Genomic DNA, 24,961 nt, shown 5'->3' on the forward strand with positions numbered 1-24,961 from the left:
GGGACAACACAGCTTGGATTTAATATCTTGACTCACTGAAAGAAGTCCTGTTTGAGTCTTTCCAAAAAAAAAAAAAAAGGGGAATCATAGCCTCACTCTACATTCAGTGATGAGCTTTCAACATGTTTCCATGTTTCAGTGTTTCTTCTCCTACAGAACTGAAGTGGGAAGCTTCCATGGGTACTCTTCCATGAAGAGTACTCAGGACTACAACATGGCCTTCATTACCCAGAGATCTGACAGGGAACTGAAACTCTTGTATCAAAGCAGTAGACTTAAAAAAAATAAATAAAAGGAATCCCCTGGGGAATGAAAGATGGCATCTCAGCATTTTGGGTTTTTGTTTGTTTCTTTCTTTCTCCCCTGCTTGAATTAACATGAAGTCAAAACCAGATCTTAGAACGGAATTGGCTGCCACATAATTTAGACATGTTTGCATAACATTCTGAAAATAATTCAATAAGAATAGGTTTTTCTTGGAATTTATCGCTGCCTGGCAAATTAGAGCCCAAACACAACAAGTTTGTGCTAAAAAGGCATGAGACACAGCAAATGGAAATGACAGTGGCAGAGAGAAAGGAAACCCAAGCAGCCAGTCGACTTTCATTATCCGTGATGGTGTGAAACAGAAATAGAAAACACAGGGCAGAAGCAGGGACAAACACAGCTTGCGTTTCAGACTCCCCATTTTCTCCAGGACTCAGCAGCAGCTGAGAGGCCAGGGTGGCAAGAGGAGGGCATCTTAGGTCTCGGAAATGGTTCTGAGAATTTTTCTTATGCTGTATTTTTCCATGTCTTCAGTTGAATTTTTCTTCTTATTTTTTTAAATTATGGATTCTAATGGAGAGGACCCACAGGTTCAGAAAATAATAAACTAACATAAATATATAGGAGAGATAATAGTAACTTACAAGGACAGGGTCAGAGCATTAAGCTTAAGGTAGAAGATCCAGAATGATTGTCACTGGGACAAACCAAGTAACTTCTCTGAATGTAACTTCTCTACTTTAAAATGAGGGGAGAACAGTAGTAGCTTGAATCACGGTGAACGTTATTATCAGGGTAGTAATTCATAGCAGCAGGGCATTTTAAATCCATAGGATGTATAAGGACACCTCAGGTCTAACTCAGACCTTTTTATAGATGTCAGTTCCTTATGGTACCATTGTTGTTAGGCTAGAAGCTAAAGATCTTATGGGCAGAATTATGTGCCTGAGTTACCTGCCTGTGGCCCAGTGACTTTTGGACTCTTCCGGACTCTGGACCTTAGTGACTGTGAACACGGTGGGCAAAGCTGTTTCTGCTCCTTTAAATATTGGATTCATGTCAATGTATGGCAAAACCAATACAATATTGTAAAGTAAAAAAATAATGATAATAATAAATAATAAAAATACATATTGGTATCCTTAAACCTCTTCTCTTCTCGCCCTTCCTCATCACCTTCCCCATACGTGCTACAGCTGCACATTCCTCCTGTAAGGATATGGCGCATAATTGGATCTTTTAGCCTAGACTTCTCATCTGACTCCTGGTGTCTACTCAACCATTTGGACATCTGGCAGCCTTTGCATCTGCTCCTACCTGAAATCAGAGTTATTCTATCTTCTCTTCCCTGTCATAGGAAGTCTTAGTTCAGGCTGCTATAATAGAATACCCTTGACTGGGTGGCTTAAACAACAGACATTAATCTCTCACAGCCCTGGAGGCTAAAAAGTCCACAGTCAAGTTGTTGGCAAATCTGATGTCTGGTGAGAGCCCATTTCCTGGTTTGCAGACATCCGTCTTATTGCTGTGTCTTCACCTGGTGGGGAGAGGAAGCACAGGTGTTTCATCCTCTTCTTATAAGGACTCCAAGCCCACAATGACCTCATCTAAACCTAATTACCTCCCAACATCCCACCTCCAAATGCCATCACGTTGGGAGTCAGGGGTTCAACTTATGAATTTGGGGGGAGCACAGACATTCAGTCTATAGCATGCGGTGAATGATTCTATCATCACTCTAGGTACTCAAGCCAGTAGGCACCCAGTAAGTATCCCTGACTTCTCTTTCTGCTTCACTATACACTTGAAATCTATCGAGGTCATTCTGGCCTCTGACTTCAGCATCAACTGAATGTGTCTGCTTTCCTGTATCCTTGCCACCGCCACCCCAGGTCAGGTTCCTGTTCTCTTTCCCTGGGCAATGGCCACATCTGTCAAGTTAGTCTCTAATCTACCACCAATCTGTCCCCTTCTAAACCCCTTCTCCATGCTATAGCCAGAATATTTCTCAAAAGGGAATCAAACATACCTTTCTTCTGTTTCACACTCTTCACTGGCTTCCCCTTGACCTCAGGATTAACTCTAAATTCCTTAGTTTCTATAAGCCTCACAGCATTAGCCTGCCTACCTCTTTAGTACCTCACATGTGCTGCAGTATCCTTGCTTCAGAGAGCTGAGTCTTCATACCAGATGTTCCTCCACAAAGCCTGCATCTTGCCCAGGCAATTTCCATCCTTCAGTTGACCTTGACTTTGTGTAGGAAGCCTGCCTGGATTCTCATTCTTTAACTCCAGAGGAAGAGGAATTTCTTAGTTCCAGAAGTAGAAATAATAGCAGTTTCTTTTCCTATACCTGAGTGTCTTTTCTTCAGAGGGGGCAAACTCACCAGGCCTAACCAAAACAAAACCAAGCTTTGTTGCCATCTCTCAGCTCTGGTGGACCTTGTGAAGGTGGATGGGAAATATTTAACCCATGGGAAAGAAAATTTAGACCTCTAGGCAGAATGCATCTACTCTGAGGGAAGAGCATATGACACCCCAAGTACCTGTAGGTCCCCATAGGGTTTCAGGTTCACCTTGCTTGGTTAGGAGAAGTTCAGCAGGTTCACCAACAAGTCCTATCTGTCAGTCAGTTTTGTCACTCAATCGTGTCCAACTCTTTTCAAGCCCATGGACTGCAGCACACCATGTCTCCCTGTCCATCACCAACTCCCAGGGCTTGCTCAAACTCATGTCCATTGAGTCGGTAATGCCATCCAACCTTTGTCCTACCCTTCTCCTCCCACCTTCAATCTTTCCCAGCATCAGGGTCCTTTCCAATGAGTCAGTTCTTCCCATCAGGTGGTCAAAGTATTGAAGTTTCAGCTTCAGCATCAGTCCTTCCAGTGAACATTCAGGACTGATTTCCTTTAGGATGAACCGGTTGGATCTCGTTGCAGTCCAAGGGACTCTCAAGAGTCTTCTCTAACACCACCGTTCAAAAGCTTTAACAAGACTCATGACTTCATTTTTTCCTAGTCAAAATTCTGTCAGTAATAATAGCAAAGACCTGAACAATGAGGACTCCTTCTCCTTGACAGTAGCAAAGGCCCTTCTCATTTGCTGAACTCTTCCAGTGCAGTTAGGGCTCATGAGCTAACTCCTAATTTACAAATAACCACAAACATTCTCAAATATTATATTGTTAAAGCCAATCATACTCTAACAAATTCAAAGTGAGTATTTGGGTTTCTGAACTTTGAGAGAGAGACATCATCTTGTTTATAACCAAAGACTGTAGTTTCAACTGATTTAAAAGACTGTTCTGGTGATCAGAAATATAAAGTCTCATTATAAGGTAGCATTTTCCTGGGACAAAGGTCCTAAAAAGATGGATTTTTCCAAGGACCACTATGTAGTCATCCTACTGAGTGGAGACAAATGCACCTTCCTCTTCTGGAGTCCCATATATCCCCAAACTTATCATACCCCTTAGCTCTATGCCAAGGTGGTTTTAATGCTTCTCACTCCTATCAGACCCTAAACTCTGTGAGGGTAGGGACATTGAGTGACTTTTTCAATGCTATGTCTCTAGTTTCTGAGACAAAATACATGCTCCAGAAATACTGGTTGAAGATACATATTCTCTTTTGCTGCTACTCAGCATGCTGGTATGAATGAAGAATAAAGTCTCTGTAAGTATGCTGTATTCCTTCAGAATTAGATTTATCTGCTGCCTTTATTTCAAGAGTATTGTGTCAGGACAGCCACCATCTCCTTGGGTTAAGAATATTAAATAGAAAGAAGTTCATCATTTTACCAACCATAAAAAGGTGAAGGGTAAACACATAGGGACATGAGATTAGAAGCCCATAAAGAAAGGAGAACCTTGTGTTTGGGATCAGAGGAGCTAGAAGCAGGTCAGAAGCCACTTGATCAGTTTCTCCTGTGTTGCCTCAAGCTTCACCAGCAAACAGGCTGATGGAATATGTTACAAATCCAAACACTTCATTTCCCTGAGGCCTTGGTGGTGGTGATGAATAACCGCCATTGTGAAGCGGGCTAAAGTCACTGTCCTGTCTAAATATAAATCTTGCCTTCTGTCCCTTCATCCATTTCACCGATGTCACTCCCAACCCCAACTCTTTAACTCCCCTTAGCTTCACAGACTATTAAGTAGACATTCAGTAAATCATCCCAGCAAGAATAGAACTGCAGGAGAAACACCTCATCCATAACCAACGCATCATTCCTTTTGTCAACAGTAGACTGAAATGAAGACTTTCATATCCTTTAGAAAAATTCAGTATCTGGGACACATGTACTAGGAAAGACTATGGCCCTTTATCTCCCAGTCTTAGACAAGGTGGATGATCACCCCATAAATGGGTAGGGTGCAGAGTTGGAAAAACCATACATTGCTGCTCTTGTGTGGTGCCCCTGAACATCTCTAGGATGGACCATGGTGTTTTGAGGGTATGAGTAGGAAAAGGAGCCACACATGAACTAAGGTACGTGTTCAGGTCTTAGATGTGGACCTGAAGCTAGATTGCCAAACTTTGAATCCCACTTGCACTACTTCTAGCTATATGATTCTGGGGAAGTTTCTCAACTCCTATAATCTTCTGTTTTTGTTTTTTCTGTAAAATAGGAATGCTATTTACGTCCAATTCAAGGGCAATTGGGAATGTAAAATGAGCTGATGCAAGAAAAGCACTTAGCATAAGGAATAGCACAGAAAATATCCTCAATACCAATCCTTTGTAAACCATTTAAAGTGGTATCAGTTCAGTTCAGTCACTCAGTCATGTCCAACTCTTTGCGACCCCATGAATCACAGCATGCCAGGCCTCCCTGTCCATCACCAACTCCCAGAGTTCACTCAAACTCATGTCCATCAAGTTGGTGATACCATCCAGCCATCTCATTCTCTGTCGTCCCCTTCTCCTCCCGCCCCCAACCTTTCCCAGCATCAGAGTCTTTTCCAGTGAGTCAACTCGTCGCATGAGGTGGCCAAAGTATTGGAGTTTCAGCTTTAGCATCAGTCTTTCCAATGAACACCCAGGATTGATCTCCTTTAGAATGAACTGGTTGGATCTCCTTGAAGTCCAAGGGACTCTCAAGAGTCTTCTCCAGTATGGTTAAATGAAAAGAAATACTAAAACATTTAAGAAATACTAAAAGAAAATATGACTTCAAAGTAACTTCCTGATTATATAAGAATACTCATGGTTTCTGGGTACACAGTTCACTTAACTATTATGTTTGGGGACTTGGAAATTTTATGAAGGCTTAAGTCAAATTTCCTCTTCCTTCTCTCTGTCTATCTATCTACCTATCTATCTCTAGCTAATAAAACTGGAGTCTAAGAACATACTGTGAATTTTGAAACCAGAGTCAAAATCTAGAATGCAGAATTTCTATTCTTTTATTCAACTTATCAACTGATACTCACAGTTCATGGTGAACTTCTGAGGCACATAAGAAAGGGTTTCTATATGCCATTTGTACTCCTGACCCTGAAGAGAGGGCACAATTATTTGCATACTGCAAAGGAGGATCTGGAAGCTTGGTAATTAAACTGAATTGACTTGAAGATCATGGTGCTATGATTCTTCCACCAGTTGCAGACATTGGGTGTATAGTGAAAGGTACACAGTCGTGTCCGACTCTTTGTGACCCCTTGGACTGTCCATGGAATTCTCTAGGCCAGAATACTGGAGTGGGTAGCCTTTCCCTTCTCAAGGGGATCTTCCCAACCCAGGGATTCAGCCCAGGTCTCCTGCATTGCAGGCAGATTCTTTACCAGCTAAGCCACAAGGGAAGCCCGTGTATAAGATGCCTTAAAATGTCCAAGTAACTTTTCATTCTAATAATGAAAGGAGCATGAAAGCAACAAAAGGATATGGATCTCTGATGGTCTGTCCACTGATATATCCCAAACGTCTAGAAAAGTGCCTAGCACTTAATAGCTGTTCCATAAATATTTATTGAAAAGTGCTAAATGAGTAATCAAATATTAAGCATGGTAAAAAGATAAATATTATCTTTTTGATTTTTAAACTCATTAAAGTCATTGAGGTTACCAATTTGCCTCCATTATAATATGTTGCACTACTACTATTGCTATTCTTTCAAAGTAGCATTTATTGCTTTTATTATTTATATAAGTTATAAAGATTGGCAAAAACAAGAGGTAAATTATGCTCACTCTATATCTCAGAGACTTTCTTTTCAATTTAGAACGTCTCTCCCACTTTGAATTTTGATGCTATCAGCATTCATACATGATTCTGAAAAGTATCCCCGAGTTTATGGCTCACAGACCTCTCTCCCTATATTCCTTCCCTTGGCAAATTCATTCATTATCATGATTTCCACCACATCCTATGTGAGGAAGTGAAGTGAAGTCACTCAGTCGTGTTCGACTCTTTGCGACCCCATGGACTGTAGCCTACCAGGTTTCTCTGTCCATGGGATTCTCCAGGCAAGAATACTGGAGTGGGTTGCCATCTCTAATTTTAGTTCAATCCTTTCTCCTAAGCTCTGGTTCATCATTTTTGATGGTGTGCTTGACATTTTTGCCTTGATGTCACTGTGCTGATTAGAAATGAAAGAAATTAGCTTCTCTTCTCCTGGCATGACTATTTCAATTAAAGACCTCCCCATCTTCCCTGGCAACCCATCCAGAAACCTCTGTCATTAGTGACTTTCTTTCTCCTTGGCTCAGCATATTCAATTAGTCATAAGATCTTGGGAATTCTATCTCCTGATTTCTGTTCCTTGCCCATTTATGAGACTAGTGTCATCACCTGTATTTTATATATTGCTTTTAGATCGACCATCTTGAAATTCACCTGCTCTATCTCTCTCTACTGCCCATGGATTTATATCACCTGAAAAACTGTTGAAGCACCTAAGCCTGGCATTCAAGACTCATTATTTGACCTAAACTACCTTTAAATTAATTTTATCTGAACTGCCTTCTTACTCTGGCATAAGCATCTCTGAACACATCAAAGTTTTCAAGACATGCCCAGCTCTTCTTTGACTCTGTGTTTTGCTCTTGTAGTTCCCTCTGTCAGGATGTTTCATTTTTGCTCTTCTTCCTCCTTGAATTTCTGAGCTGGAATGGAAAAGGTGGGTATAATATTCAAATACTGCTTCCTTGGTGCCTATCCAAGCATCCACAGCAGGAGTTATTTCTGTCCTCTGAGCCTCATAATATGCCATATTTTGGGGGGCATTTCTTGTCATATCCAAAGACATGTAACCCTTATAAGTAAGTATATTGTGTCTAGCCTACCAGCCATTGAGTCCTTTAAGATCTACACCTGGTAAATATTATGGAGAAGCCAAAGGCCAGACATAATACCTTACACTTGAGATAGTCAATCTTTACCCCATCTTCTCCCCCCCGCCCACTTTCCTCCTTCCTGAAAGTGGTCTTTGGCAAGAGTTAGTAGATGTTAACACAGTAGTTTATCAAATTTTATCATTAGACGCAAGGTTGATCAACCTAAGAATAGCTTTGATAGTTCAGCATGGGAGTAGTGAGGAGAAGGAAATGGAATTCCACTCCAGTGTTCTTGCCTGGAGAATTCCAGGGATGGAGGAGCCTGGTGGACCGCCGTCTATGGGGTCGCACAGAGTCGGACAGGACTGAAGCAACTTAGCAGCAGCATGGGAGTAGTGAGAGGTTGGGCACTGGAGCATGGAGGTCCAAAAAATGGGAATTAAGAGGTTCTACTGTGAAACAAAGATACTTCAAGTGAGGTCCACTGGCTGTGATGCAATCAGTATAATTTCTAACAGGATGCTTTGGTGGATAATTCTCCCAAGAACGGTAGAAATCATCTACTGATGAGGTATTTCTCTTAACTCTTGTGAACAACCATTGTAGATTGACTTGCATGCTTGTAAAACTGGAACTAGGATTTTCTTTTTCCTTTGAATCATTCATAAGTGTGTTTACTCACAAAGTCACAGAAATCCTACGTTGTTTAAAGATAAATTTACTTTTCTCACATAGAAAGAAATCTAGAGGTAGGCATAGCAAGAGATCTAGAAGTAGGCATACCATGGATCTGAGATCCATCTTGAACCCAGGCTCTTTCTCTGTTTGAGCTTCTCCATTTTTAGTGCATGGTTTTTGCCTTCCTGGTCACAGAATGGCTGTTGCATCTCCCAATATCATATCTGTGCTTTAGGCTTGAAGAAGGCGAAGGGCCAAAAAGTTTTACTTGAGGCTTTGTTTACTCAGACATTCATTTGTACCATGTTGGCCAGATGTGCATCACATAGCTAATCCAGGCTGGAAGATGACTAAGAAAATCAAGCAGGTATCTATCTAGATTCTCTTACAGAGGAAGGGGAGTGAGAAGTTAGAAATTATTTTCAAGTGAGCCAAACCTTTCTGGCTATTAAACCTCTGACCTTCCTCTACTGCTATTATGGTCTTTGGAAGCAGTAACATCCTTCTTGATTGCCTTAACTGGGTCCTAGGAAATGCTGCTGCTGCTGCTAAGTCACTTCAGTCATGCCCTGACTCTATGCGACCCCATAGACAGCAGCCTACCAGGCTCCTCCATCCCTGGCATTCTCCAGGCAAGAACACTGAAGTGGGTTGCCATTTCCTTCTCCAATGCATGAAAGTGAAAAGCCAAAGTGAAGTCACTCAGTCGTGTCCAACTCTTTGCGACCCCATGGACTGGAGCCTACCAGGCTCCTCCGTCCATGGGATTTTCCAGGCAAGAGTACTGGAATGGGTTGCCATTGCCTTCTCCACCTGGGAAATGTATCTATGCATGAAAGTATGTATCTGTTTGCCTACCTGCTCTAGAAATAGTTTTACTTGTAGGTCCATTGCTGTGATAATTCCACTTCTATTAATTCTTCTTAACATGTTTAAAAGTGGGATATTTAAGAATTGGCTAATTAAGTGGGAATTTGCTGTATGACTCAAACCCAGGCTCTGTGACAACCTAGAGGGATGGGATGGGGTGGGAGGTGGAAGGGAGGCTCAAGAGGGAGTGGACACATGTTTATCTAAGGCTGATGCATGTCGATGTATGGCAGAAACCAGCACATTGTTGTAATTATTCTTCAATTGAAAATAAATAAATTAAGAAAAAAAAGAATTGGATAAATAATCCAAGACCTTGAAGAAACCACCTGCTTTTCAGTGACAACCTGTAGATGCTGAAGGAATACTCTATTAAGGAGAATCTGAGAATCCTGCCGTGTGAGTCTAAGAAACACTTTTTTTCACAAATGGAGAAGATATTATTTAGATTTTAATTTCTGTAGTCTTTAATTTAAGAATGTTGGCCTTTAATTTTTTTGGATTATAAAGTAAAGGAGGATTTGAATTTTGGACTTTGATTGCTCACCAGGAATTTAATACTGGGAGACAGTTCAAATTCAAGTTTGAGTCATTCATATTCCGCTGACACCATATTTTGGGTTGTATTGCTGTTACTTGTACTTGCTATATAACTTCTGATGAAGTATATTGGGCATATCATGACTAGTGACAACTTGAGATGGGATAAAGGATAGGCAAAGGATTTCCAGCCTAGGGTTTTGAACTCATTTCAGAGCCTACTTGAGCAAAGGTTAAATTCTCTGTTATGACCCAGGGAGTTTACACAGAAGAGGGAACACTGATGTGAGAGAAGAGAGACCTCACCAAGGTGGAAGCAGGACCACCACAAGAGAACCTGAGGGATCACGAGTTTAATTACAACCTAAAGGACTTCCCTGGTGGCTCAGTGGTAAAGAATCCCCCTGAAATGGAGGAAACATGGGTTCGATCCATGGGTTGGGAAGATCCTCTGGAGAAGGAAATGGCAACCCACTTTAGTACTCTTGCTGGGAAATCCCAAAGAACAAAGGAGCCTGTCGGGTTACAGTCCATAGGGTCGCAAAAGACTTGGACACAACTTAGTGGCTAAACAACAACAATGGTTTAAGAGAACGAAATCTTGAGAGTGTTAGAGGAGACATTCCCCACTCTTCAGGTTTTCAAAAAGGGGAGAACACTTCTACTACACTACTCAGAGAGGAAAAGCAGGGAAGAACTCTCCTCTCCTTCTCCACCCTAGTCTTCAGTGATTGTGTAATTGGATTTTAGGACTTAGAAACATGTGGCTCAGTCTCTCTGAGTTTTCTTTTTCATGGTTCCGTCTTTGCCCTTTCTTTCCTAGTGAGCTCATGAGGGTCAAAGGCCGGGTGTGACTAACTGCTAGAGGCTGTCCAGAGGACAGACTTTCTTTCCTGACATTTGGAACCTAATGGGTGTGAGAGAATGAGTCTGTGTAAAAGACTTCTCTGTAGACCCTCAAACTCCATTGAGAATAGCTCCTGAGGTCTAGATCTGAGAATTGAGACCTGTTGAGAAGCTCATTTGTGACCATGGATCCAGGCCATATTTTCCAAGGTAATTTTATTAGCCAACAAGCTGCTATTTTTCTCCCAACACCTGACTCCTGCATCTAAGTCTCAGTTGGTTCCAAAGTAAAGTGGAAGAGATGAGATTCAGGATCACCTCTACTTTTCAACAAATAGTAGCAAGAGTAATGTTTGTTGGTTCAGTAGCATATTCCCCAAAAGATCTGACCAGCCACATTCCTGTGGTGAAGCTAGGGGACAGATAGTCACTGAAAAGATTGAGGGGCCCTTTGCTAAGAAAAGGAAGATGAAAAGGTGCCCTTAAAAGATGGAATTTCAGGATGTCCCCTGGTTGAGGACTCTATGGACTGATAGGTAACTCATTGAGAAAAAAATGAAAAATGCTTTGTACTACAGTCTGGAGCTAACTTGGAGAAGGAAATGGCAACCCACTCCAGTACTCTTGCCTGGAAAACTCCATGGACTGAGGAGCCTGGTAGGCTACAGTCCATAGGGTCGCAAATAGTCGGGCACGACTGAGAGACTTCACTTTCACTTTCTGGAGCTAACTATTGTCTGTGGATGTCTCATAATAACTTTTTTTTTTTTTTCTGGTAACATCCTGAAACTTCACAATTTTCCAAATGTCATGGAAATTGCAAAAAGGATGCATGCATATGAGACATTTAATAAAAATCTATTGAATACATCAAACGAAGGTGAGGATATCTATTTAATAGAGTTTATAAGAAATTCATCACACTAAAGGGACACGTTAATAAAAAAAGGAAACCAAAATCCTATCTCCCCAGTCTAAAGCTTCTAAGTGGGACTCATGTAACCACTAGATGGGAATGAGCAGGGGTGGAAAGAGGTGAAAAGAAATATCAAGTAAATATATTATGCCATCAAGTTGGCCTGACATCTCATCTTAGGTTAGACTTTCATATTAAAGCCTTTGTTGTAAATTGTTTCATCATCATTTCAAGCTAAGCCTGGGGACAATACCCCAGAATAACCCTAGGTGAGACTACAAATAGAGGAGAATACAAAGTATTTCCATTGTGTTAAATGGAAAATTGTTAGGGTCACAGATGCCAAGCTGAAAGACCAAAAAGAGAAAAAATCTAATCAGGAAATGCGAAAGCTAAGATTTTAGCAAATTAACTCACCCTGATGACTCATCCCAGATGTATTAAGTTTTCACATTTAACAGCCTCTTCATTGAAAATACTAAATACCATCTGTCTCCAGCAGATGAGTTAATGCTAGTATTAAAGCCTTAAAGTTCACATTTCCTAATTCTTTTGTTTGAAAATAAATAACCTTTATGTTGCAGCAGCACGGTCTTGGGAATGCAATTTCCTCGTCCAGTTGAGAGGAAGAAATACAAAAATTCCAGAATTGAGCTCTTGGGTTGTGAAATGTTCTCTGGGTTAAAGAAGTTTGGTTCTGTGCACAAGCTGCTTCAACTGGATCCATCCCTGGAATTGTTTTGAAGATTAGGTTACTTGCTTTTTTCCCTGGAGGAGGAGGGCATGGCAACCCACTCCAGTATTCTTGCCTGGAGAATCCCATGGACAGAGGAGTCTGGCAGACTAAAGTCCATAGGTTCGCAAAGAGTGGGACATGACTGAAGCGACTTAGCACGCACACATCACTTGCTTTCTTAGCCAAATCTCAATTCTTCATTAAAGGTGAGTCCACATTGTGATACTGGAAATGAGAAATATCTGTCTGACCCCATAACAATCCTCTGAAAACGCTTCCAAAGGGCAAACAACACCTTACCATTTATTCCTACCTTCTTTTTTTCAACAACACGTTTTTTTGGGTAGGAAAATTCTATTAGGTTTGTACATGAGCATTTGGCCTTGCACATTTTGGGTCCTAAGTAAGACTGAGGAAGGTAATAAAGAAAATGTATCAACAATCTTTTTTATATAAGAGGATAGCAAGAGAGAAAAAGCTGGCTGTGCTTTTGGAATCCTGGGCACTTGGGGTATATACACAAAGTTAGACTGTGATTTTAATGAGGATAAAGACTGGATCTCATGCTAAGATTAGATTGTGGTTCCAGCTCAGTCACTAACTTGCCAGTGACCATGGGCAAGTGACTTCATCCCATGAGCCCTAGTTTTCCCTCCTTCAAATGATGAGGTAGGACTAAGGCAACAGACAGATCACAATAATACTGAATGCTTGCATCAAAAGGGAATTAATTTATGTATGAACCATGATTCTTGGTGAGATGGATTGGCAGCTCCAAGACAAATACTCAGATTATTCAGTGTTTTGCTTTGCTCCAGGTCCTTTGTGCTTAAATTCTAAGCTTTCCAGGTCTCCCAGGATTTAACTTTAACTTACCTTTCCAAATTCTATTGATATTTCTTCCTATGTGTGGGCTTTTACTTTTCTGCAAATATCTGCTATACTCCTTCACCTGCTATGTTTATGCTGCTATCTCTACTACACTCTGCCGTATACCTCTTCTTACCAAAATTCCACTTCATCCCCTAATCCAAATGTATTTTTCAGCATGTCCTTTCTGACATATCTCTCCCCCCAAAATTGATATGATCTGTCTTTCTCTAACCAAGGGTTTCTTAAGCTTGTCACTGTAGACACTTTGGGCCAGGGTCATTTTTGTTAGAGAAGAGAGTCTTGTTCATTGTAAGATGTCAGTAGCATTCCTGTTCTTTACCCACTAGATGCCAGTATTACCCTCCCACCTCTCCTCCACTTCTTGCAAGTTAGGACAATTGAAAATGTCTCCAGATGTTGCCAAAGAGTTGTAAAATCACCCATGGTTGAGAATCACTGCTCTAACCCTCCATTCTACTCAGGGTACCATGTGACTAGAGGTGTCCAGTGAGTTGTGAATACAAGTGATATGTCATTTTCATGTTAAAGCATTTGAGTGCTGAAATGAAACCATTCAGAGCTCTCTTTCCCTCTGCCATGGTGACCAGCAATGTCCCAGATGGTGGTTGGTTCACTGGACTGAATCCTGTGGAAAGGATGATATGGGACAGAACCTGTGGCCAAACAACAAGGGAGGTGTAGCATGATTCAGAAATAATCTCTGTTGTTTTAGGCTACTGATACTTGTATGTGTGGTTGGGGGCAGGACTGTTATCATAGCACAACCTCATTCATATTGAATGATGCATATAATGTAGATGTAGATGTTTCCTCATCATTTTCTCTGTGCTATGTACTACAGTAAGCTTGCAGAGAAAGACACGAAATTATCAATTGAAGAATTTACAACCTAGCTACCTCTTCCATTTCAATGAAAGGCCCAGAACAGCTCCAAATTCTCTAAAGCATAATTCAAAATCTCTTGTTTTTACCCTCTGATCTACTTGTAGTTTCTGCTGACCACACAGCACTTGCCTCAATATTAGAGGGTCTGAAAAATCTTTCATTCTCAGTGTACATCTACCCTGATAAATCCACATGCAAGGGAGCGTATGTTTTAAAGATGACAGAGATCGTGGAGTGTATCCAAACCACTGGTATCAGGAACCTCATATTATACGTTGATTTGCATAATGATACCTTACTAAGGCACAGTGATTTTTATTTACTTCAAGGCACTGTCACATAAATTATCTCATTCAACAGGCTGGTAGTTTTAATCTGACTGGTTTGGTTTTTGTTACAAAGTGAAATGTCACCCAACTTGGTGGTGAAGAGCTAGAATCTTTCCAGATCTTTCTGCACTCAACATGGTCCCAAGCCCTCACTATGATGCAGGGTGCTGGGCCAAGATACCAGCTGTCACAACCCAGGGCCCTTGTGAGGACCACCTCTTCTCAGTAGTTGGAGGTCCCTGGTGATGTGCACTCATCCTAAACCTGACTCTTAACCCTCTCCTTCTCACTAGGTAGTACGATCTGTTCTCTCATCCAGTTCATGACCAAAGTGGCAATTCACATACTTTTGTCACAAGACTGAAGAGTTCACTTGATGTAGTCATATTACTAGAATTTAGAGCTACTCTTATTCAGTACTTTCTGAATACTGGCTCATGTGTTGCAAGAGCAATCCCTTTGTCCTTCTTGCATCCTCCCTGGCTTCTTTACTCTGATCCTCTTCTCTTTCTTTCCCTTCCTGTCTCCTACTCTGCATTCCTGTCGTCCATGTTATGGACTATTAATAGCTTTTCTGGACCACAGCAAGATTTGGATTTAGAAACACAAGTGGAGCCAATCTCCCACTTAGCAGAGGGTCCCTTTCAAAGAATTCCTGACAAAATTATTTGGCCTCTGTTTATACTGTTCAGTGCCCCATGGTTCCCAAAGGAGCCCATTCTAATGATTGATAGTTTCAGTAATGATATAGTTTTCCAGTTTTTAACATTAGTGAAGTAGAAAAAAATATACTGGCTGTTTTGTATGAGACTTTCATCTGCCCAGTAATTTTATTATGTTCCTTTTCAGAGACTGATGGGCAGGGTGAAAGGCTCATGCATCTCTCTTTTCTAAGTAATGATTCTCTGATTTTAAGAAACCACAAGGGCTTAGTATCTGGGGCAATTTTTCAGGGCTTTATTATGCATTTTGAATTTCAAGAAACTAATGTGAAGTAGGTCCCAAATTGAGTGTGGTATTCAAGAGGGCAAGATTTAAAGCCCTAAGAGAGGGACAGTTGGCAGTTATTCTCTGAAATTCTCTGCTTCACCTAAGAGTGAAGTGACCATTTTTTAAAAATTTATTTTAGTTGGAGACTAATTACTTTACAATATTGTGGTGGTTTTGCCATACATTCACATGAATGTACATGGGTGTACATGTGTTCCCCATCCTGACCCTCCTTCCCACCTCCCTCCCCTTCCCATCCCTCAGCGTCATCCCAGTGCACCAGCCCTGAGCACCCTGTCTCATGCATTGAACTTGGACTGGCGATCTGTTTCACATATGATAATAAACATGTTTCAATGCTGTTCTCTCAAATCATCTCACCCTCGCCTTCTCCCACAGAGTCCAAAAGTCTGTTCTTTACATCTGTGAATTGACCATCTTTTTAGTGACCATGACCTCCATCCACTTCTGCTCATTGGCCTGCAAATACCTCTGATCTGTTCTGCATCTGTGCTTTTACTTATGCTGTTCTCTTTGCCTACGGATTTCAAAACTTCTCCTGAAATATCTACCTGGATTTCTGCCTTATATTAAAATAATGATATACTTGTCTGCACTTCGTACTAATCCTATAGTAACACTAAATTCTCATCAACACGAGGGCAAGAATTATACACAACTTATCTTTTTAAATCCTTACCCAGCACCTAGCACAGTGGCTTGGGCTCAGAATGGACGTGCAGTATCAGGAAAAAAAAAAAAAGACTTTGGTACAATTTATGACCTAGTTCATTCAAAGGTGAGGTCACTCAGCCAGGAATTTCACACAAAGGAAGTAAGTCCAGCCCATCTCTCCCAGTGACTAAAAACCACAGTTGACGAATTAGCCCAGGCAGGTTGTCTTTCTGGAGCAGAAATGTTTGGACAAAGAGGACCAGCTTTTTGATAAAGGGGGAGTAGACAGTGCTACTGAGCAGTGGCAAGGAGGAAGACTTTTTATGAATTTCCCTGAACTACTTATGTTACTGACTTGTCAATCAATTCAGTTCAGTTCAGTCGCTCAGTCGTGTCCGACTCTTTGCGACCCCATGAATCATAATTGGTTTAAAAAGGAAAGCTAACATGCCCAGACCTAAATGGGATCCTTCCTCCAGATACATAGGTACACAGGCTACAAGCCAGGTCTGTTCTGTGCCCTCTGGTGTGACTGTGGAGGGCAGGGCCAGGAATCAAATCCTGGTTACAGGAAACAATGGTGTGTAAATGGGTCATATCCACTCCCCACTGATGCCGTGTGATATAGTTTAATGGTAACATTTACCTCCCTCTGCTGGCTTTGGAGACAGGCAGGGAGAAACATGAGTCATGGAGGAGAGAAATGGGAGTTAGCACATGATGGACTACAGGATGCAATCAGGGTGGGTGCAGGCTTGGCGACAATGCAGCCTGCTGCTTGTGGCAAGAGTGTTAGTCACTCAGTTGTGTCTGTCTCTTTGTGACCCCATGGACTGTAGCCTGCTAGGCTCCCTCTGTGTCCATGGAATTCTCCAGGCAAGGATCCTGGAGTGGATAGCCAGTTTCTTCTCTGGTGGATCTTCCCGACCTAGGGATTGAACCTGGGTTTCCTGCATTGCAGGCAGTTTGTTTATCATCTGAGCCATGAGGGAAGCCCGTATCCTTGCTAATCATGAGGACACTACCCTAAGCCACAAGCAAAGATGGAGTGGGTAAGAAGCTGTCAACATTCCTGCAGAACACCATTTTGCCATCGAAAGAGATTTTTTCCCCTTTCAATCTAGGTAAATAGTTCCTTGAAAAAGAAGGACGAGCAAGGAAATTTTACTTGATGGTAGGAGGATAGAGTTAGAATGTTTATGCACATCTACCACTCCCAACACATGGGTCGCAAGTCCAGATTCATCACCCTTCATTTTCTTTTGCAGAAAGTTCTCAACCCACTAATAGCATATTATGATATGTTAGCTTATTGTCTAACTGTCTGTAATTACATAATTCATATAATAGCTTAATCTTTTAGTAGTTCCGGAGAAACCTTTTTCTCCCTAAGCAATTGTCAAGGTCTAGTAGGCTTTAGATTGTTTTCTGGTTCTTTTTTTGTCTTATCATGGTTGGCATGGTTCTGGGCACATGGATACTTCCCAGTGGATATTTGTGAGTGGCTCATTAATCAGTTTTATTATCTGATATTGATAGAATTTTAAAATTTTAGATAGACTTTTATTTTTTTAGAGTACTTTTAGGTTCACAGCAAAATTGAGCAAAAAGTACAGAGAATTCCCATATTTATGTGCAGGGAGTATATCAACAGAATTTTATAATTTTCACTACACCATGACATTAAAATATCTCTTAAGGGCTTATAGCCAAATTGGGAGTAAATATGGACATCAGTCATTATCCATGTAATTCTATCCACACATAAAAATGGGCAGACAGTGTTGTACTGTTAAACAGACACACATGAGCGGCTCAGTGGACTGGCTGGTGATTTTTCAATTAAGCACACAAACCATTTGTCTAACCCCTAAGTGGGTGGCATATGTTTAATGTAAGCACAATATTAATAAGAACTAACATTTATTGAGCACTTACTATGCACCAGACATGTCCTAAGCCCTTTACATGTTTTAACTCAGTTAATCCTCACAACAAACCCTGTAATTATCCCTGTGTTAGAGATAAGAAAGGCTGAGGGAAGTTGAGCAGCTGGCTTTTCTGAGTGGCGGGCCTGTCTTTGAGCCCAGACAGCCTGGATTCTAAACCCATGCTTTTAATCACTGAGCTGTACAAGAAAAATACATTCACTCGCATTTATACCCTATCTCTCGATCTGTTTGATATTAGATATGAAAAAATTTATTTTTATTCCATTGCCAAGTGGGGAGGTTTTCCTATATTTTGCATCCTAAACTATAATGTTAGGCCAAGCACAGGACTGTTGTTGGCAGTCAGCTTGGTATATAGAGTTGTTGGATACACACTACAGAGAACATCCTTGGGAAGGGGTCTACTGATTAAAGATGAAATGAGGCTAATGTACTGCTCTTGGGAAAAGATTAAATGTGCTCACAATGAAAGAGCAGGCATGACCATAATTAATGAAGTAATAATCACTTTGGGGCTTAAGCAAGACCTGATTCTTTGATTACAAGTGTTTCCATTTGAAGTGAGCTGGAAGGACTCTCTGGTCTGCCGTAAATATCAGTAAAACTGTTTCATCTTTGGGTTGCAGTTATGCTTAATCAATTTATCTGTCATTTCCAAAGAGCTTCTGAGGTTTTCTTCTTTCCGTCTTTGTGCTTTCAATTGGTTTTCATCAGAGGCGAGATGCTGATTCAGCTTCTAGTCTGAATTTATTCAGCTGGTGCAAAGATTCAGTGACAGGGTTACATTTACATTTTTATCACTGTCTCTTAAACCTGAATAATTTATCGTGTTCTTTCCAGTCCCTCACCCCCATCGTTTTACAGAACCAGAGTGAAGTTCTTGCTTTTGTAATCAAGCTTAGTTTGGATATGCCTGCCATTTCTCATAGACTTCTGACACTCTTTTCTGTGAACTTTGGGGGGAAAATTTTTTCCTACTGACTGATTCATTTTAGATTTGTCAGAGTTCTTTGTATGCATTGCCTTTCAAAGTATGTGGATTCTGCAATAAATTAACTGGCTACTAAAGTAAAGACTTCTGGCTAAGAATCTGATATATTCTTTATAAATGCATTTTTCAATGAAAAGATCAAAAGGTGACAGTGAACTCCAGGGTGACAATCTTACAGATTTCTTCATTCAGGCTTCTTTCTTGGACAGTTTCACTGTTCAAAAGTGGAACTGATAGTCCTGATGTAATCAACAAATTCTGATCAAGGACATTATGTGCATGTATACACACACACACACACACACTATATACTGGTGTCTTTGATCTGAATGAAATAACTTTATCTCTTTGTCAATTAAGAAACAAAAATGAATAAACACATGTTCATGCATACACGACTCAAGCCAAGACTTTTTAGTATTTGACTTTAGAAACACATGACTGTTTCCTCAAACTCAAGTATCAGTACATAATTTTCATTTTATGAAAAAATTCACCTTAGGGTTCATTAAAAAGCAAGCTCTTTTGCATATTTACAATAAGTATTGAATCACCAAAACCTTAAGAATTCCTCCATCTCCTTTAGGGATCTGATTTAGGGCTAAGGCTTACCAGGATTTATGACTGTAAGACTGAGTATGTACTTAAAGGCTAAGTATGTATTAAAGTATGCTACTAAATTCACTGGTAGGCTGGTTAACTTAATTTGTGAGCTTGACTAGGCTATTATTTAGTTGTTTGGTCAAACATCAGTTTAGATGTGGATAGATGTGACTAACATTTATATCAATAGACTTGAGTAAAGCAGATTACACTCCATAATGTGGGTGGGCCTCAATCAATCAGTTGAAGAAAAACCCTTTAAGAATAAAAATTGAGGTTTCCCAAAGAAAAGCAAATTCTACCTCAAGACTGTAAAGTAGAAACCTTTCTTGAGTTTCCTTATCTGCTGAGTCTTATGGGGAATTCAAACTTAAGATGGCAACATCAAATTTTACTCGAATTTCCAGCCTGCTGAAATTCCTCTCCCACTCCAGATTTTGTATTTGTCAACCACTATTATTGTGTGATCAATTCCTTAAAATCTTCCCTCTCTATCTCTCTCTCTTTTCCCTCATTGGATCTATTTTTGGAAGAACCCTGGGTAATCCAAATGGCAGCCACTCCCCCTGCTTCCCTATAGAAGTGACACCTCAGCCCAACACATTGTCATTCCTTTTAACTCAAAATTTTATCGCTCTTTTCTGTCATTAGATCCAAACTGCAATTTGTAGAAGTTGATTTTTAGTGGTAAATTATGAGATTTCTGCCATTTTCTTAGACAAATCTCAACTCCTAACATCCCTGGACCCAGTTCCCATGCCATCTCTTTCGTGAAACCCTCCCCAAGACCCTTCCATCACACTCTCAAGGCTGCATTAAGGTTCCTTCTTCTATGTTTTGACAGCGACCTCTGCACACATTTCTTCTTCAATTTATTTAGCATGGTGCACTGAAATTTTTTAAATATATATTTCTCCCACTATTATAAGATCTGTGATGCTGGGATCAGATTTTATTTATTTTGGTATCCTTGGTGGATACCAAAATATCTTCACAGAGTAGGTGTGCATATATTTTGTTAAATGAATGAATGAAAAGACAGTGTAATGTTAATAGTTCCACATCATCTCTGGAGAGTTCTCTTTATAGCCTTGGGGTACATTGAAAAGATTATAGACATTTGAATCAGACAGCTCTGTCATCTGTTCCAGCTCCCTCACTTTCTAATCTTAGGCTAGTCTTTCAGCACCTTTCACATTCCTTTCCTAACCTGTAAAACAGGAATGATAAACTGCATATCCTTTACCAGGTTACCATGAGGATTAAATGATATAAGTATATGATATTTCAGTAAATAAGAGGTATCACATTCCCACCCCCCTATATTACTAAACATTTGTTGCAACCCACTCTAACTTCTCTGAAGTTGAATCTTCAGAATACACCTGTGGTCTCTGGCTGTCCCCTCAGTTCCTTCATCTCCTTTTCCTTACTAAGAAAAGGGCATGGGTACACTGGGCTGTGACTCAGCTCTGGTTTAGGGTAATCTCTCACTCCAGCCAAGAACCCTTCTTGGGGCCTCTTGTTCAATCTAACCAACTCACTGCAAGCAGTGTCTAATTTTAGAGGCAGAGGAATTATTTTAGGTTTCTTCTCTGAGATTCTCTAAATTAGTTATTCTTGACTAGAGGTGACTTGATTTTGTTCCCCATGGGACATTTGGTAATGGTTGGGAAATTTATTTATTTTGGCCACACCATGTGGCTTGTGGGATCTTAGTTCCCTAACCAGGGATTGAACCCAGGCCACAGAAGTGAAAGCACTGAGTCCTAGCCATGGGGCTGCCAGGGAATTTCTGGAGATGTTTTTGATTCCCACAACTGGAGTGGGTAGGATGCTATTAGCATATAGTCAGTGGAGCCTAGAGATGCTGGTCAATATCTTACAAGGCAGATGATGTCCCTAGACAAAGCCTGTTCTAAGTTATAGAGAATGAACACTTCCTTCTTTGACATGTAAAGGAACACACAACAAGGCTCAGCTATACATCAAAAGGAGGTTCTCCTGAATTTTGATGCTAATAAGCATCTCTATCCATCTCATTTCATTTCCAGACTACACCATCATTTGTTTCTTCTCACTCTGTACTCACTTTATTTTCTGAAAGTATATATTAATATATATAAGCCTCAGGTAGAGGACTGGGCAGCAACAGAAATTTATCAGTACTGGATGGTTATATAGAACAAAAGATAAAGTGAGATGCAAACAACACTCTTACCACATCTTCTAGTTTTATTGGCAGATGAAGACATAGGAGCACAGTCTGTGGTTAAGAGCACACCGGTGTCCTTCTGGTGTCCTTCTCTGCTCGCCATATCGTTAGTTGTGTGATATTGCAAAGTTACCCAGTTTCTCTATGCTTTGCTTTCCTCACTGTACAACGAGACCAAGACTTGTCTCACAGAACTGTTGTAAATACAGATAATATAAAACAAGAAAGCAGCTGTCTTTACCCCAACTCTGCAACTTTCCAGTTATGTGACCCTGGGCAAGTAATTGAACATTTTTAGGCTTTAAATGCTGCACCCATAAGATAGAAGTAAAGTACTAGCAGTATCTATTTCATAGAGATGTTGTAAACATTAAGCGAGATCACATATAGAAAATGCTTTCGTAAGGGCTGAGGAGAAATGTAGACTGTGGAGGAAAGAATTCCTTCTCCCATGCCCATCATAGCAGCACATTCATATTCTCTTCTGATGATGATGATTTTCTACACGTCCAGATTAGGATATCAGTTTAGTAACAGAGTCAACATGGTGATAATTTGGGGGAGAATAAAAAACTTTTTCAGTTGGCAACAATCACTTCTAAGTTAAACCCCTGGGACAATGGTCTTGTTACTGAGTAGGGCTGCATGGCATTTCCCTTGGGCTTCTGGATAAGATCTGAGCTGTGGTGTAGGGCAGTAATGTGAACTGTGCCTAATTGGTTGGGGTGAAGAACAGGGGGCCATCAGTCTGTCTCTGGGCTTAGGCTTGCCCAAGGACAATTATAGGCAAATTAAATAGTAATTCTGTAGATAATTGACATCAAGAGAATATTCCACTTGTTTGGTGCATGTGTGCTCAGTTGTTTCAGTCGTGTCTGACTTTTGTGACCCTGTGGACTATAACCCAGCAGGCTCCTCTGTCCATGGGATTCTCCAGGCAAGAATGCTGGAGTGGGTTGCCATGCCCTTCTCCAGGGGATCTTCCTGATCCAGGGTTGAACCTGCATCTGCTGTATTGCAGGTGGATTCTTTACTGCTGAGCCACCGGGGAAGCCCCCGCTTATCTGGTAGCTGGTTAAAAAGACTGATTCTATATCAAGGAGGACGATGAATGGAATGAACTCTAGCACTTTATTTTTATTAAAAGATTATTATTAGCACAGTGTGAGCTCAGTAACGTTTGATTCTTTGTGATCCATGGTCTGTATAGTACACCAGGATTCTCTGTCCATGCAATTTTCCAGGCAAGAATACTGGATTGGGTTGCAATTCCTTCTCCAGGGGTCTTCCCTACCCAGGGATCAAACCCATGTCTCTTTCATTTGCTGCATTGGCAGGCAGATTCTTTACCAGTATCACCACCTGGGAAGGCCAAAGGATTATTATTAGTACTAATAATAGTTCACAGAGAGTCATGCCTTACATTATGTTAGGAGTATACAAAACCGTGGAGTGGTGAAAATCCAGAAAGCATCTAAAGTACTTGAAAGAAAAGGAGATATTATGAATATGTCCCATTTCAGAACCAAATTACATCCTCCATACCTCATGCAAAAATCCAGTCTTATTTATTGTACATCTCAAACAGAATAAAAAAACAAGAAGAGATGATAAAGATAACTGGGAAGATTTGGAAAAGATACAGATAGAACATAAAATGATAAATAAAACAATCATTTCTAAACTATCAATAAAAAATTCAATCCATTCTGGTAGACGAACTAACATTTTTAATTCTCTCTGTAGAAAATGATTTACAAAATTGCCACCACAGGAAGATGCAATCAATAAGTTTTCAGCCAAAATTTGCAGGGAAAAAGTAATATAAAAATAGAGTTAGTTCTTTAATGAATACAGATATTGATTTAATTCCTCATTTTTGTGATTATTTGTGGTCTCAGTCAGCCTTCAGTAAATTGTACTTTATTTTCATTTCTTTGCTTATCTCAGAAAATAACCACATTGTACCAAAAAAAAAACCCACATAAATTTAAAAAGTAAAATCATCAAAGTTGAATGCTCAGTGTATGGGAACGCAACATATGAAGCACAAACTGAAATTATTATAGAGCTGGAACATATGTATGAACAAATTACCCAGAATGCAATGGGAACAGACAAGGAGCTTAAGAAAATGTGTGAAAAGATAGGAAGACAGAATGAAGATGTGGTAAGAGGGTGAAGGAAAAAGTAAAAATACAAAGAAGTGAACAAGAAAGTAGTAAAATGAAGATGGGAGAAACAATACAAGCATTCTAATAATTCCAATAATCGGACTAGACTAAACTGTTGAAAGACAAAGAGTCTACTTACTGAAGTTTAAAAAATAGTTAATAATACTCTTTAAAGAAACTCATCTGAAATATAAGAAAATGAAATGCCTGAAAATGAAGAGTGAAAAATGAAGCAATGGAAAAAGATATGGCAGAAAAACTACTAAAATTCTTTGATAAACTTCTAAAAACTAAAAAAAAAAAGTATTATTATATTTTGAAAAATAATCATTTAAAATGTTATTGAATTTATCAATCTTTCTTTTTGGATGTATGTATCTTTTTTAAAACAACTTCATTGAAATACCTTTAACATATAGCAGTTGTGTATATTTAAGATAAATATATATATATATGATTATCACAATCCAACTAAATAACCTATTCATTACCTCTATATGGTTACCATTTTGTGTGTATATAAGTGAGTTTGTGTGTGTGTATATGTGTTGAGAAGATTTAATAGCCATCCTTTTAGCACATTTCAAGTATATGTTATAGTCTCATTAACTGCTTTTACCATGCTGCACAGTAGATCTGCAAAAAGTGAAAGTGCAAGTGAAACCACTCAGTCGTGTCTGACTCTTTGAGACCCCATAGACTGTAGCCTACCAGGGCTCCTCTGTCCATGGGATTTTCCAGGCAATAGTACTGGAGTGGATTGACATTTCAGAATCAAGACTAGCCCCAGACTTAGAGATGATTTGTCATACATATAACCTTTTCAGAACGGATGGATGTTTTCAGCTTGAGGAACATAGCCATGATTGGGTCAATAGAAAAAAATCTCATTTAAGTAACCTCTTTCATAATATTCATAAACATACCTTTGAGCTTTTAAAATTCATATAAGTCACACGATATTATATTTACATTCTGTAAATAAAAAGACATTTTAAATAAAAGTTACTGCATGATAATGGAAGATTTAATTCCACAAGAATTGTTAAATAATAATTATAGACTTGTAAATACCTAGTTGTGTGCATGCATGCATAGTAAGTCGCTACAGTTGCATCTGACTGA

The sequence above is a fragment of the Moschus berezovskii genome, chromosome 2 (genome assembly GCF_049115385.1).
Source record: "Moschus berezovskii isolate FMDL1 chromosome 2, NW_MosBer_1.0, whole genome shotgun sequence".
NCBI classification, from domain to species: Eukaryota; Metazoa; Chordata; class Mammalia; order Artiodactyla; family Moschidae; genus Moschus; species Moschus berezovskii.